Source organism: Pipistrellus hanaki (genome assembly GCF_964339955.1).
Source record: "Pipistrellus hanaki genome assembly, chromosome: 18".
Classification (NCBI taxonomy): domain Eukaryota; kingdom Metazoa; phylum Chordata; class Mammalia; order Chiroptera; family Vespertilionidae; genus Pipistrellus; species Pipistrellus hanaki.
In genome coordinates this window covers 20,168,874-20,183,680 of record NC_140520.1, presented here as the reverse complement: position 1 = coordinate 20,183,680, position 14,807 = coordinate 20,168,874, and the positions used below count along the sequence as shown (strand labels likewise).

General features: G+C 48.5%; 1 protein-coding gene across 1 annotated transcript in view; it reads right to left on the bottom strand.

Annotated features, from left to right (window-relative positions):
* The window catches only part of FAM163A (family with sequence similarity 163 member A), a 38,386-nt gene extending 23,579 nt beyond the window's left edge, over window positions 1–14,807 (bottom strand). The window contains exon 1 of the mRNA XM_084865169.1: window positions 14,638–14,807. The gene's annotated coding sequence lies outside the window, so the exon portion shown is untranslated. The remainder of the gene's footprint in view (window positions 1–14,637) is intronic.

Genomic DNA, 14,807 nt, shown 5'->3' with positions numbered 1-14,807 from the left:
ACTCTCTCCTCACTCTCTCCTCCCTCCCCCACCCCCGGCAGAGTTCATGAACTCAGGGTTGAGAGGTCCTGACCTGCAGCCCAGGAGGCTTCTGGGCCTGAGGGAGCTCTGCTGGGGGGGGGGGGGGGGGAAGTTCCACGTTCTTTTTCCAGGCCCTTTAATGCTGGTTCTGCCTGACCCCCTTCCTTCTCCTCACGTTCCCAGTCCTGTGCCCTTTTTCTTTCTCCAGATGCCTGTCCCTCTCTCTCTTCAGGATCTTTCTGCCACCAAGGGCCCTTTTTCCATGGTTGAGGCTCCATTCCAGGCCCTTGATCCTTCCCTCCTCACCAGCTCACAGAGTGCTGCCCTTGGCTGGGAAAAGCCTGCGGAAATGGAGGATTCCGGTGGAGCAGAAGCTCTTGACAAGCAGTGTACTTCCTTCCCATGGGGCACACTCAAGTTCAGCAAAGCTGCCCAAGGCCAAGGCCGAGACAGCAGCTGGTGCTAGAAAATGCCTTGAGGGAAGAGCACCAGAACTTGGAGGGAGAGGACAGGCCGGGTTCTTTCAAAGTCATTTTAAAATACGCTTCAGTATGTCCTGCTCTCACTGTAACTTGTTCAAGCCATTTAAAAAAATTTTTTTTAATTGATTTTTTTACAGAGAGGAAGAGAGAGGGATAGAGAGTTAGAATCATCGATGAAAGAGAAACACCGACCAGCTGCCTCCTGCACACCCCCCATTGGGGATGTGCCCGCAACCTAAGTACATGCCCTTGACTGGAATCGAACCTGGGATCCTTCAGTCCACAGGCCGATGCTCTATCCACTGAGCCAAATCGGTTTCGGCAAGCCATTTTTTTTTTTTAAGTTGTTATATCCATCTGAACTTAACCCTAACTAATCAAAGTGTTTTAACTTTTTTGATTGTTTGTTTATTGGCCATTTTATTTTTTAAATTTTTATTGTTGAGAGTAGTACAGATGTTCCTCTCTCTTCCCCCCACATTGCCTTCCTTCACCTGGCTCCCACCCCTAACTTTTTAAGCAGAGGAGAAACCTGCTTAATGCTGGTTTAGGGCAGTGATTCTCCAACGTTAGTATTCATCAGAATCACCAACACAGACTGCTGGGTCCCTCTCAGAGCTTCTGAACCAGTAGGTGCGGCGTGGGGGCTCAGAGCACGCACTTCAGCTGCTGCTGAAGCTGCAGGTCCAGGGCCTGCACCTGGAGAACCACTTCAGTGATGGACACACTTGGCAGCAGAATGAACAGTGGGCCAGAGGCATAAAGACAGACTATGACCTAGGGGAGGAGAAGGTGATCAATGGCTCCTGCCAGCAGCAGTGGAGCCTAAACCAAATGTACCAGAAGGAGGAGGAACTCAGAGTGATGGGTGTGAGCACTTCAGGGGCAGCAGAAGTGGCAGAGCCCATGGGCTGGCCGGATGTGAGCAGAGGGAGGTGCTGAAGGTGATGGTGGGCATTTGAGCCTAGAGCACCAGCGGACGACAGTACCACTAACAGGGGAGCAGTTGAGGTTAGCCTCCTTTAGCAATGTTAAAAAGAGGCCTGGAGACCATGACCTGGGCGCTGCCCACTTACGGGGTCTTTTGGAGCCGCTGGGTAAATGGTGTAGGAAGAGGACAGATTCTCGAAAACACAATCCGAGGTTACGAAGAAGGGGATGTGCCAGCAGAGAAGTCAGAAAGAGTGACAAGGGGCCAAGACCGGTTTGGCTCAATGGATAGAGTGTCGGCTTGGGGACTGAAGGGTCCCGGGTTCGATTCCAGTCAAGGGCATGTACCTTGGTTGCGAGCATATTCCCAGTAGGGGGTATGCAAGAGGCAGCTGATTGATAACTCTCTTTCATCGATGTTTCTAACTATCTCTCTCCTTTCCTCTCTGTACAAAATCAATAAAAATATATTTAAAAAAAGAAAAGGAAAAAAAAGAAAGAGGGACAAGGACAAAAGCCAAGGTAGGCTGGCTTGGTCAGTCAGTGCAGGGAGCCCCAGAGTGTCCGAGAGAAGAGGATGTCCCAGTGTCCAGGGCAGCAGAGGCCACGGAGGCTGCCTGGGACCTGAGACTGGATGGGCAGGGGTAGTTTTGATGATGACTGTGAGGCCACAGAGTGAGGAGTGAATGACAGAGGCAGTTCGACTTCCCCGGTGAGGAAAGGAAACAGAGGAGGTATACTTATCGGGGTTACAGTGTGAGGGGGGAATTTTATAAAAGTGAGTATCCAAGCAGGAGTGTAGACAGAAAGGAAGAACACAGGCAAGAGGGAGGCAAAGATACTAGAAAGAGGGGCAGTGGTGGCACAAGGTCCTAAACAAAGAAGGAGAGGATGGGGTGGGAGCAGAGAAACGTAGAGTGGAGACTGTGTCCAATGGGTAAGAGTTTCACTGCTGCAAGATGACAAAGTCTAATATTTGTTGCCCAACAATGTGAATATACTAAACGCTGCTGGACTGTACACTTCACGTGGTTAAGAGGGTAATTTCTATGTTGTTTCTCATCACAACAAAAAGCAAACAGAAAACAACCTCTGAGGGCCATTCTGGCTGTAGGGGTCGGAGGGACATACAATCCTGGGATACTGCTGCTTTGATTTGTGGTGGAAGGCGGATCAGAACACCATCACTTTCCTGCAGGGCAATGTAGTGGCAGGGAAGCTATGTTTGGAACCTTCTCAACTTTGGCTGAATCATTAGGAAGCACGAGGCTGCGTCCCAGCTGGCTGCAGGTAGGGGGCGCCAGGGCGGCTGGACAGGCTCTGTACCCTAGGAGTTGGGGGCTGGGGCTGAGGCTCACCAAACAAGAGAAATAAAAGCGAGTAGAAGCCTTTATCACCACCGGGCTGTCCTTGGGGAACATTCTGGGAAGAAAGGAGAAGGCCCCGTAGTCCGGGGGCAGCCATGTGGCGGGGATCAGAAGTGACAGGTACAAATGTGTAGTACACTGGCAGACATGTGGAGATCAGTGTGCAGCTGCTGACGGCAGGGTGTGGAGGGGAGAACGCTGGGGAGATTGGGTCCCCGAATCTCTTCGCAGGGCTGCACTGGCTGCAGTGCTCTTAGCACCCATCATCATAAGCCTGGCCTCAGGGAACCCGGGTGGCGGTGGGCAGAATTGGGGGTCCAGCTCCACCTCTCAGGCCTCTCCTGGGAAGGCTCCTCTGGAATCTGTACGGGCCAGAGAGCTGAGACCATGTTCACTGCGCTGGCCGGCAGTATGACTTTGGTGCCTGGGAGAGGGATGGAAGAGGACTCTAGAGTTCTAGGCTTCTAAAACGGGAGTAAAGATGCTCTTATTATGAGACAGGCACTGTTTTAAACAAAAGTGCTTTACATGTGTTTATTTATATGATTTTACATAGCCACCCCTTGAGGTATAGATTATCATTATCCCCATTTTTATAGATGAGGCCACTGAGGCACAGAAGTCAAGTGACTTGTCCCAGGGTCTGGCATGGGTGCGTGCCAGAGCCAGGCTCGGCACCCGGGCCAGGTGCCCAGAGTCCACCCTCTTAATCACCATGTGAGACCACCTCCAGAAGGGAGCATTCTTCCCGACAGGAGTTTCTTTGGAAGCTATGACATACCTTTAGGGTGACCAACCATCTTGGATGGCCCAGAACTGAGAGGTCCCTGGATGCGAGGCTTTCAGTGCTACAAGTGGGAGAATCTTGGGCAAGTTTATTGCTCTAATGACACCTGACACCTTGCCTCTCACAGAAGAGTAACAACAGAAGGGGAGGAAATTAAATGTAATAGGAAATCCTTGGGATTCTAGAATCTGAGCTGTTGGAGCACCGACTCATGTCTGGGCAACCTGCGTCTGTTTGAGGAACCCAAAGCCTTCCCACAGGACGCTAACCAATGCTGGCTCACCATCTGTGCTTCAATTTCCCTGCCCCTCACATACCTATACTTTTATTTGCCTCGCTCTTTTCTCCCACTTCTGCCCGATGTAGAGCTGGAAAAAGGAACTTGTGAGCTCTTTCCGAGCACAGTAAGCAAGGTGAACAAGAAGATAATGAGAACCAAAGTGCCCCTCACTTTCTACTCACCGACCCGATAACCAATCTCCAGCATTCCTAAAGCTGACCGCACACAACTGTACATGAAAACCAGTTCTTCATTTAAGCCAGGGGTGGGGAACCTTTTTTTCTGCCAACGGCCATACAAAATTATCAACTTAAAAATTGCCTGCTATGTTTGGCCAGACATTTAACTAATTTACCCCTAATGCATTGGCAGGGCCAGACCAAGTGATTTCTCAGGCCTTACATGGCTCTGGAGCTGTTCATTCCTCAGCCCTAATACAAGCCAAGGGAAAGAAGGCTTGTCAGTTTGATACAATCTTGTAAAAAAATGAAAATAAAGCATTTTTCTAACAAGTGGCCCAGGAAGCACGCTATTTGGGCCTCCTTGTTGCTCTGTGTCCCTAGACCAGTGCTCAACAAACTCATTAGTCAAGAGAGCGGCAAACCACAGCTCAAGAGTCACATGTGGCTCAAGAGCTGCAGTTTGCTGACCACTGCCCTGGACCATGAGGACAGAGCCATGCAGACAAAGAGCGAGGACACCTGGAAACCAATTTGCAAATGAAAACAACAGACTTCCATCATTGTGCCTGGGAACCAGGATTGCACCTCTCCTCCCCAGGACTGCGGACTGGTGGGCCCTCATGCCCAGCAAGAGCCCAGTTCCCTCCAGCACTTGAAAAATGACTCTCCTAGGGCTCAGTCCCATTAAAGTCATATACTTGTAAATCTTGGGCAGGGAACAGAAAGAACTGCTGAATCCTGGTCACATCCATTTGCAGCGATTAATCTATGAGGTAGGTTACTAATGTGATTACTAGTATCTCTCTGTCTTTATGTGGTTATATGACCTTTTAAAAATCATTCTTTCTTTTGTTCACTCATTCACTCATCCATTTAACAGTAACATCTGGTGTCTTCTCCATGCTATGTAACTTCTAAGCCCAAACCAAGAGGACATTTTCCAAGCTTTAAAACTCCCCACCTTTAAGCAGTATCCTTAACTAGGGAGCTGGGGGAGGGGGTTGTTCAATGAGGAAACAGCTAGTAAGTTAAAACTTAAGCTCTGTTACTAACTGGTTATCATTCTCTCTGAGTCTCAGTTTCAACAACTCTAAAACAGGAATAATTCATCTTAGAACGGTTGTGAAGTTTAAATGGAGAATAGTGTATAAAGAACAATACTCAATGCTTGGCCTTCAATAAAGGTTAGCTTAAAGACATTGACCCTAGAATCCAGTTTGTCCCTTAACTTTCAATTCCCCTAACTCCTCACCAAACCCAGTCAATATTTCTTCAAGCTCATCCTGCCTCCTTGGACAGTGTTCTCCTTGCTTTGATCCTCGGCTGAGCTGGTCCTGACTTTGTTCTCTGCCCGCCAGGCTGTACCAGTTGGAGAATGAGACCTGTGAGGGTCCTGGAGCTGGCGGGAGGAGGGACTCGCAGAGTCCCGTTAATAGATAAGCACGCAGACATCAAGGCTACCAGCTGTCGTAGTAACAAGGCCTTAATGCTTTCCTGGCTCCTGTCATCTTCAGGACAGAAAGCACTTAATGAATTAGTCTTGCTGGCAGTCCCGGACAAAAATACTGCCGTGTCTACAAGGAGCAATCAGGGTGAGCAGCCAGAGGCCAAGCACTCTGGAGAGCGTGGGTCAACCGAGAGATCCCCAGAGCAGCTTTGTTTGTAGAAGTAATAACTGTGTATTAGAAAAATGTAAAAGCGTAGACATTAAAAAAAATAAATAAAAATGGACCGTAACTCTTCCACTTGCTGATAAGCAATGCTAACATTCTGTCACACTCTCACACACATACTTACTGTGTTCATGCTGGTTTCTAATTTAACAACAGACCATGAATACATTTTCATGTAAAGTATGTTTCTACATCACTTTAAGTAGCTGCTGGTTTAATAGAAAAGACCCCTATTTTTAGACATTTCAGTGGATAGTAGTTATTTTCACTGTGAGAACAACCTTGTGACTTCTCTTTTTGGGATTTCCTTTTAGGATTTAGGGGTCAGCATGAGGGAGGGCTGGGTTTGCAGATGTAACTGTAGCTAGTGTGCCGGGAGTGGAATGGGATGAGGACACTCAGAGCCACAGCAGAGAACCTCATGGAACAGTCTTACGAGGTTCTAGGCTTTTGGAAGAACCCTGTGGTAACAAGAGGAGGGATGCATCGGAGGAGATTAGACCCCACACCTCTCATTTGCTCCTGTTTCCACGTAGTCACTGCCCCTTGAGACCTAAAAGTTGCATCTGCTGTCAGGATCCGGCCTTTGCCAACCTCCCAGCCTCCTCTCTCCTGTCCCTGTCCCAGGTTTTATGCTTCTGCCCTGGGTAAATGTTTGGGAAGATTAACTGGATTGAGGAAACTCTGAAATCCAACTAAGCACTCTTGCCCAGGTCATATCAGCATGTTCTAGCCCAATCTCCTTTTCCACATTTGACCTTTCCATTAACGAGGCATCAGGAATCCAGTAACATATCAACTCCTCTTAGCCCATGTCACTCGGCACTCAGAGACTCTCCCACAGCAAGCACTGACCCTCTCATGGGTTTCTCCTCCCCCTAGCTCTGTTACCAGTCTGGAGGCTGGACAGGATGCTGGCTTTTGACAGCCATGTCCCCGTGAGATAGGCTCACCACCTGCAGGACTTGTTCTTATTGGTTCCCTGTTACTGCCCCAAATTAAACATGCTCACAAATGTCCCTCCCATTCTCCCAAGTTTCCCCCCAAACAATTCCCATTTCTATCAACACAATCTTCACTGCTCAGTTGTCTGGGCTTAAAACTTGAAGCTTTTAGTCACAGTATTTCTATTCCCCTTGGAGACTGTCCCAAACCTTCACCCTCCTTCTCATGACCTCACTGGAACCCCATCTTCTTCATTCTTCACACACAACTTTGTCTACATCATGGAGGGTACCGATGCCATCAAGGGTGAACTACGTGATCTCCTGCCCTCATCTCTAGCCTAATCCAAAATCTTATCTAGGATAATCCCAAACTGTGATACAGTCATTATAACAAGATCTGATCAGATTAATATCTGAGGGCAGAAACCACTCCTATTCATCTCTGCATCTCAGCCTGGGTACAGGCCTGGCTCAACGTTGGCTTCAACAGATATTATGAAAGGAATAAAGGAATGAATCCTATAAATGCCTCATCCTCTGTTATATGAATGAGGTCAGGGGAGATTGGGCTCTTGAATTAATTGAAACTCTTCTCTCTTCACCCTGGCCCAGTGCCCTGCCCGTACGATTAAGTTCCTTAATAGAATCTGCCCTGGCTAAGCAACACATAGAAATCCCTCAGCATTAAGTAGCGGAAAAGCTTCCAAGTGCTTAGAGAAGAGATTGGTGCTTCGGCATTGGGATGTGAGACAAGTGCTGATGGAGGAATGTCCATTTACTCCCTAGGTACTAACAATCTGGAGGTATTGATGGTTATTTCATACCAAAACCAATTCTGTGTTCGGCACTACACCGACAGTGAGGATGAAAAATCAAAGCAGCAGCCCACGTTTGCTGTGGGCCAGGCACAACTCTGGAGTAGGCAACCTCCTTACTACTCCCATCTTACAGGTAAGAGAATGGGCTCAGTGTCACATAGATAATAAGTGCCCCAATATTACCATCGTTCTTTAGTTTCTTCACCCTTTCTCTTCACTGTCCTCATCACTTCTGTTAAATAAGTGACTCCTCCATCCTGTCTCCCAGCTAGCCACCCTTCCTTCGATGGCACCACCCTCATCTTCCCACCACCACCCACAATTATACTGACATCTGCCCTTTCCCCTCCCCCTCCTCTTTTTGGCCTGAAGAACGGTCAGCCTCTTCTCAAAGCCAGTCCCTCCACATGCATATTTGATGCTATCCACACACCTTCTTGGGAATCTTATTATGAATTATCCTTCCTTAACCTATAACTTTTCCATTCAAGTAGATCCTTTCAATTGGCACTTACATGTGCTCAATTGTCTCTCAGTAAAACATAATGAAACCACAAACCTTATATCCCCGGTGACATTCAATACTATTTGCCACTCAATAAATATTTGCTGACATCACGCCGAAACCGGTTTGGCTCAGTGGATAGAGCGTTGGCCTGTGGACCAAAAGGTCCCGGGTTCGATTCCGGTCAAGGGAGTGTACCTTGGTTGCGGGCACATCCCCAGTAGGGGGTGTGCAAGAGACAGCTGATCGATGATTCTCTCTCATTGATGTTTCTAACTCTCTATCCCTCTCTCTTCCTCTCTGTAAAAAATCAATAAAATAAAAAAAAGCTTAAAAAAAACCCCACATGTGTCAAACGTCTTTAAAAAAAAATATTTGCTGACATCTTGTGAATGCAATCCTCACTTTTCAACCTAATCCTGTCTAGGTTCTGGCCTCGTTACTCCTCTGAGGTTGCCCTTGCTAAAGTCATCAACAGCCTTCAAACTGCCAACACTGTGCTCCTGTGGAGCCCTGGGGTTCCACCAGCTGGACTGAGGGTTTCCTGCACTAAAATAGAATCTTGGCAGTCCTTCCCCAATTCACAGAAAAATGAGCTGACAGAATATTCTCAATTAAAAGTTTTTGTTCTATAAAGTTTTCTTTCTTAAAACTTAGTGCCTGCTATTCTATGTCTGTGGTAGAATCTAGCATAAGATGCTCTCTGATTTAAAAATTATCATATATGCAGCCTTTTTAATATGTAAATATTTCACAGTGTTATCCGGAGAGCATCACAGCTTCCACGGAGTTCAGGGCATGAACAAGAGTTTGGCCAAATCCTAAGAAATAATGTTTTGATCTCTGATTTGTTCTCTTGGAGGTATCTGGTATTGCTTATCATGCTGCTTCTTTATTTTAGCAACCAGCATTTATTGAGCACACATTTCCCCATTGCCCTTTGTCCCTATTTTCACTAAGGCATTCAGTACCTTCTCTTGTGATCTCTCCCACGTACAGGCATACCTTATTTTATGGGGCTTCACAGATACTGCGCTTTTTACACACTGAAGGTTATGGCAGCTCCATGCTGAGTGAGTCTGTTGGTACCAATTTTGCAACACTGTTTGCTCACTCCGGGTCTCTATGTCACAACTTGGTAATGCTCATAATATTTCAAACTTTTTCATTATTATTGTGCTTGTGATGGTGATCTGTGATCAGTGATCTAGGATGCTGCTAGGGTTAAACCCTCCACCAGCAAAAGGATTACAATTCACTGAAGACTCAGATAATGATTAGCATTTTTTTTTTTTTTTTAGAAAGAAAGCATTTTTTTACTTTAAGTATGTAAACTTTTTAGATATAATGTTATTGTTCATTTAATGGACTATAGTATAGTGTAAACATAACTTTTATATTCACTAGGGAATCAAAACATTTCTGTGACTTGCTTTATTGCAATATTCCCTTTATTGCAGTGGTCTAGAACCAAACCTGCCATATATCCGAGGTCTGCCTGAGTTCCTGGAGGCATTTCCTTTGATCTTCCTGTGGTATTTCCTTTTACCTCTCCCTAGCCAGCCAAGCAGTTGGCCCAGACACACGGATTATGTCTGTTGAATGCAGGAATAACTGAATGAGTGAATAAGTGTGAATAAAATGGCCAGGAGGAAGGTGAATCCTCCTCCCAGTGCTCCTCCCAGGCCTCCTCACTAGGCTACTTTGTCACTGAAAAACTAGCGGTGACAGCAGTTTGATGCACAGAAATGTTGATTTTACATCTGTAAGACACCATCCGTTATTTTTTAAAGCAAAATGAATCTGACACAAACTTATACAGCTTTATAGATCTTGGGCTTGTGGCCTTCACTTTTAATATCTAATCTATAATCAAGCCCTGTTGATTTTACCACCCCCAAAAAATCATAGTTAGTGATTATTTTATGGGGATATAACAGTTTCATTTTGTTGAGTGCCTAAAAAAATACTATGTAGTGTGCCTAAGACAGAAGTTGGGCAAATGATGACGTTATAGATATCGATTTACCTTTAAACACTCCATATTCTATTGCAGCCCTATGCTTTTGGCTAAGCTGTTCTCTTAGCCACTTCTACTGAGCTTGCCTATCAAAATCATACTTAACATTCAAGGTCCAATTAAAAACTCACCTCCTCCGAAAGGACCTTAATAATCTACCCGGGTTACTTGGGCCAGCCTTTGACTCACTTTGGCCCCTCTGCACATGAGGGCACATTGCTGGTACCTCTCCCTAGGGTGAACTTTAGTCTGCAGAGCCCTCTTGGTGATGTAAATGTTCCCCTCCCAACTCTGCCTTGTGGGCACCTCAAGCCCAGGGACCACGCCACACATCTTTCTGTCTTCCCAGGGCCTTGAACAATAGATATTTTCTAAATTGAAGTGGTTAAACTGGTCATCCATTACAGTATGCTATATAAACAACACTTTTTGTGTGTGATATAAGGTTACTTAAAAAAAAAAAAATAGTTGGGGCAGGCACCCTCCTGCTAGGTTCTGGCAGCCATGGCCAAGAGCCTGTTCCGGCTTCTTTCTCTCACCCCTGTGGGCAACAGCAGCACACAGAAGCAGCAGCTGCCCGGTGTGCTCCAGAATTTATTTGGGGGAAAACTCAAGCTGTTTCCTTCTGAAGTGGAATGTGAGTCAGAGGTGAGCCCAGGCCTGTGAGCTGCGTGGGAGGAGAAAGGTTTGCAATGAGCGGGGCTCTGAGTTCTCAGGCTATTTTTTCCAAACAAACTCCCGGCACAGACCTGCAGTTCAGAGACCACCCCGTCCGCCTTCCTCATTGGGTGCAGACACAGGACCTTATAAGCCCACCCTCACCGCCCTTCTCAGCACCACATCTGGACCAAAGCAGAGGCAGTCGCTCCTTCTCCTCCCTCCGTCCCTGGGGAACCTCACACACAGTCCACTCAGCCCAGCCCTAACGCACACAGAGATAGAAGCAAGAGAGATGGAAACCCAAACCCAGAACTCTGCTTTGTCCCTGCACTGTGCCTTGTCCAAACCTACCCAGACTGCAAAGATTCCAGATCGTCTATCAGGGCATGAGATGCTCAGCCACATGCTGTTAATACCCAAACTGAGTCTGTGAGCACCTGTGTGCAGGTTACTGTGCAGAGAAGGGAAAAGTCACTGAAGGGGGAGCAGAAAGGTGCTGTTTGCTTGATAGCAATGAGCCTGGGCTCTCACATGTACTCGGTTAAGAGATGAAGTGACATAATGTAGGCAGAGTGCTCAGCAGAGTAACTGAAATGAAGCCTAACCCCCCAACAGTGCAGGGGAGCCCCGTCTGGTGTGGCTGGAAGCACGCCTTTCTCCCGCTGCTCCTGCTGCTCAACAGCCTGTCCTACCCGAAGGAGGGGAGGCGGTGCCTGGTACCTGCCTCCGTCCCCTTCGTGCATCCATGGGCCTCAAGGCTGGGTGATCGAGAAGGGAATTCTTGGGGAAGAGGGGACACCACTGAGCTGGGCATCTGTGCAAATAAAACACACCCAAAGGGGCATCCAGGGACACACTGACTGATAGTGTGACAACTCAAATACTAACCTTCCCTCCTCCTCTGGGGGAATAGAGCTCCAGACCCCAGGATAATTTCCAACCCTTTTCTTTCAAGTGGATCTCTCTTCCTCTCCAAATACAACACCATAAACTGGCATCCCTTCTGCCCCTCAGATGCCCAACCACAGTGCTCCTCCTGTGCCCTTATTAATACCATCCGATTGCTGATGCTTTATCCTGTATAGGGGAATATTAGGGCAGTAAGAAGGGTAGTTTCTAGTTCTCCATTTTGCTTTCAAAGTTGGAGGATAAGATCTTGCCTATCCAGCTCAGAGAGGTCTAAACAAAGGGTTTACAGGTCCACTCTCCCTGGAGGCAACAGATATTATTAGGTTTTGTGTATATAGTTATGCACTGACAAGCAAATGTCCTGAACTCTCCCTCTTCCTCCTCTTTTATCACATGAACAGTAGCATATTATAAACACTCTCTGCATGTTTTCCATTTAGCCATGCATCTTGCAAATTGTTCCATGTCAGTTTTAGAGTAAGCTTCTCCTACTTTTTTTTATTTTTTATTTTTTATGGATAAAGAGGACAGTATTTGACTATCTGGAAGTATCACAAAGTATACCCCATTCGATGAGTACATAGGTTGTTTTTCCACAGCTCAAATAATGCTACAATATACATATGTTTCTTTGTGTCCATAGGCAAGTATAACAGCAAGATAAATGTCTAAAAAACCGGAACCACTGTGTCAATAGCATGGGCATTTCAAATTTTGAAAGATGCTTCTAAAATGCCTCCCAAAGAAGTCGTACCAATTTATTCTCCTGCCAGCAACATATGAAAGTGCCTGTTCAGAACCTCATCAGTGGTTTATCAGTCGTTATGAAGTTTGCTAACTGAATGGTAAATACGTATGTCATTGTAGTTTGCATTTTACATGTTAAGGAATTAAGCCTTGTGCATTAATTAAATCCCTGAGTCCTACGTGGAGTGAAGAGCATGCATTTACCAGGCCAGCATGATGCGGGAAGTCTAACGGGGTCACAAACATCTCCTGTACACAGTGGCTCTGGGCTTTCAGTTACCGTGTGGGTCATCCATGGGAGGAGAGTGGCCTGTGGAAGGAGCAGGGACTTTGGAACCAGAGGGACCTGCATTTCAAGCACAGTTCTGCCACTTACCAAAGATCTTAGCAAATTATTTAACCTCTTCCAAACTCAGTCTCCTCACATGAAATATGGGGAGTATAATACTGATTTCACAAAGCCTTGTGTATGTCACATAGAAGGTACTTAATAGATGGCAGCAGCTTTCCATCAGGCCAGATCCTAGACCTCAGGGCACTTTTCACAACTGACAGGACCTGGAACAGCCCAGCGAGGGCCAAACAGCTCTTTTGTCAAATAGCTACCCGGAGGGTTCCCGGCTCCTCGTCTGACCCACCCGGCCCCCTTCCACGGTTAGCAGGAGAAGTCACGAAAACCCCTCACTGTGCCTGGGGGGCAGGGGGCTGTTTCTGGGCCAGGCATTCCTGTTCCCAGATGATGTTTGCATTCAGACAGAGGCACCCTCTGGACTAAGCAGAGCTCACTTCCAATTACAGATGGGCAAGCTAGAGACAAAACAGAGATCCTTGGGCAAAGCATGAGGGATTTGCCCTCATCAGCATCGGAGCCTTTCCCAAGCACAGTTTTCGATGAGGTCACAAAAGGCAGATTTCTAGTTCTGGCAGAAATGCCAGTGATGCCCCAAACAAGGTTTGTTTGTACACATGGGACCCCCACCCCCACCCCGCCCCCACCCCCACCCCAAATAACTCCAGAGGCTTTTCCCATTCCCACATGGATTCAGAAACCATAGCAATGCCCCTCATGTGCGAGGGGAAATGATGCTACAGACTCAGCTAGCACCACAGCTAACCCTTGGGGAGCACATTTTAGTTCCTGTCTGGGTGCCCACATGACCCCCTATCTCTAGGTGCTGGCTTCGGTCCCCTCGGGCATGGAGCGGAGCCCTCCCGAGAGCGAACTGAGCAGTTATAACTGCTTTCGGAGAACATCCCTTTGCTCTGTGCCCCCCCAGAAGGAAAGGGGCGGACCTGAATGCACTTGGGAGCACTGACCGCACTAGCACACAAAGGAGACAGCCTTTCCCCTGAAGCCTCCGACTCTGAAGCAGAATGGATACGCCGGATCTGAAGTCCCTGCATCATTGTTGGCGTCTTAGAGACATAAAATGTGGGTCTGGCTCGGACACTGGCAGGGCATCGGGATCCCACTGCACAGACTTCCACCCCTGCCAGTTCCACTGCGGCCTCTTCAGATGCCCCTAGCCCAGCCCACGAGGCTCACTCCTCCCAAACCCTGCCTGCAGCCAGGCCATGAGCGTGGGCTGGGGTTAGGGTTAGGGCTCCGGCTGGACCCCTACCCCCCAAAGTTTTTAGGAGAGCTAACTTCCAGATCCCCACAAACCCACTCAGAGAAAAGGAATGCCCACGTGTGGCTGAAAAACGCGGGTGGTGTATGGAGCCCCGGAGTGCTGATGGAGAACCCAGATCTCCGCCCCTGCCCCCCTCGCTGCCGTGGGGGACCCAGGACGCCACCCTGGCCGCCGGCCTGCTGCAGCCCCGCACGTGGTCCGCCCCAGCGTGGCCAGAGACTGGGAATGAAGGAGCAGGACTAAGCTTTCTTTCTGACCCGAGGCTTTTTGCTTGCCCCCTTGTCTCTCTGCTTGGAAATCCTCCTCCAAGGCCACTGAGTGAGGGGGGAGAGAGGGTGGCTTCGCTGGGGTTGGAGTCTGGAGCCCAGAAGGCCACAGCAGCTCCAAGGGATGGGGGTTCGGGCCACGGGCTCTGGGGCCTTAGAAAGACGTGCCTGGTGGCCCAGGTGAGGGTCGGGTCTCTCCGATCCTGTCCTGGACCCTAACGCACAGGCGGAGATGCTGAAGCCCGCCGCTAACCGCCTCCCTCCTCATTTTACACAACTCCAGGAAAATCTCCAGCGAACCCAGCGGGCGGCCAGGCGGGCCCAGGGGTGCGTGCGCTCTCGGACCCTCCTGGCCGCACCGACGGACCCGGCTGCTCCCCGCACTGGCCCCCCCCCTCCCTTCACTCACGCTCGCCCAGTGCTCGGGCCACTGCATGGTCCCCGGTGGCAGCGGCACGGAGGAGTCCGGCGGGTCCCGCTGGAGGAGGAAGGTGCCGCGAGGAGATAGATGGGCGAGGCGGGCGGAGGCCAGCGCTGGCACTGCGCTCTGGGGCAGGGACTCCGCCAGTCCTGCCAGGA